This window comes from Elaeis guineensis, chromosome 3 (assembly GCF_000442705.2).
Source record: "Elaeis guineensis isolate ETL-2024a chromosome 3, EG11, whole genome shotgun sequence".
In the NCBI taxonomy this organism is placed as follows: domain Eukaryota; kingdom Viridiplantae; phylum Streptophyta; class Magnoliopsida; order Arecales; family Arecaceae; genus Elaeis; species Elaeis guineensis.
Window position 1 is genome coordinate 8681666 of NC_025995.2, and position 1149 is coordinate 8682814.

General features: G+C 48.4%; 1 pseudogene; it reads right to left on the bottom strand.

Annotated features, from left to right (window-relative positions):
- LOC109504769 (uncharacterized) overlaps positions 1–376 on the bottom strand; it is a 1917-nt pseudogene extending 1541 nt beyond the window's left edge.
- Positions 377–1149: the final 773 nt, after the last annotated feature.

Here is a 1149-nt window from a genome sequence, read left to right on the forward strand (position 1 = left end):
CAAAATATCCTAAAGTTGCCCAGGAACAACCCCCGCCCTAGTTCAAAAAGCTTCTACAGTATGCTCAGCCACAAGGCTGCTATTCAGTCAGCTACAATATTTGCTTTGCAAAAGACTTACCGAATTACCAGTATGGTGCATCCCTCCAACAAAATTGAGATATTATGCAGAAGGAGATGAGTGGCTCCACCACAGATGCAGCTCTAAAGCCAACATACCATCGTGGCCGAGTCATCCTCCACAATAAGCTAACCACCCCCGATGTCCACTTGGCAAACACAATCACTGTCCAAGTTGCATGAAGCTCCACCTTAGGAAACCATGGGCTCCAATAAGTGAATCCCCTTAGCTGCCACAAGCCTAGAGTCAGGCCCATGGATCACAAAACTATCGCCATCATGTCTGCCTCTAACACTCCCATCGAAGTTGATCTTTAGGTATGACGAAGGAGAGGACTCCCAGCAAAGAATGCCCGATGGGTCACTGCATGAGCAGAGTGGGAGCTGCAGGTCTCTAAAGGCTTGGAGAACACATTGGTCATCTACAATGCCATGGCCAAGGCTCTCTCAAAAATAATCTTGTTGAAGCCCGCTTAGATTCAAATATTAGATTGTTCCTGACTAGCCAAATGTGGAGGGCCATATAGGCCACATGGATGCTTGCCACCCTAGGAATATCATCTCCAGTACTGCGCTGCAAGAACTCCAAAAAGGCTTGGGTGGGGTCCTCCACCTGAGTAATCTATAGGTGCATCCCTGCTAAGGAGCAAACAGATCTCACCCTCAGACATCGAAAAGGTATGTGCTCCATGGTCTCCTCCTCGAAGTCACAATAATGGCACACTAACTAGATGTCTATGCCTCGAGCTCACAGAAGAGTTCTGATTGAGAGTCGACCCTAAGCCATCTTCCAGAGGAAAAGGCTCACACTCAGGGACACCCCGATCCTCCAAACCCATCTAACATCCTTGTGCCTCAAGGATTCCCTCCTAGAGCTGGTAGAGGTTAGCCATCATAATCTTGGAGTACTGGAGTGTCCCTAAGCCCTGACATCCGAATTGCTGAAGATGAAAGTTGTAAGGGATGACACCCACTTCCCTAGCTGCTCCCCAAATAGATAGGACACCACTGCTCAATTCCACCCCTACCA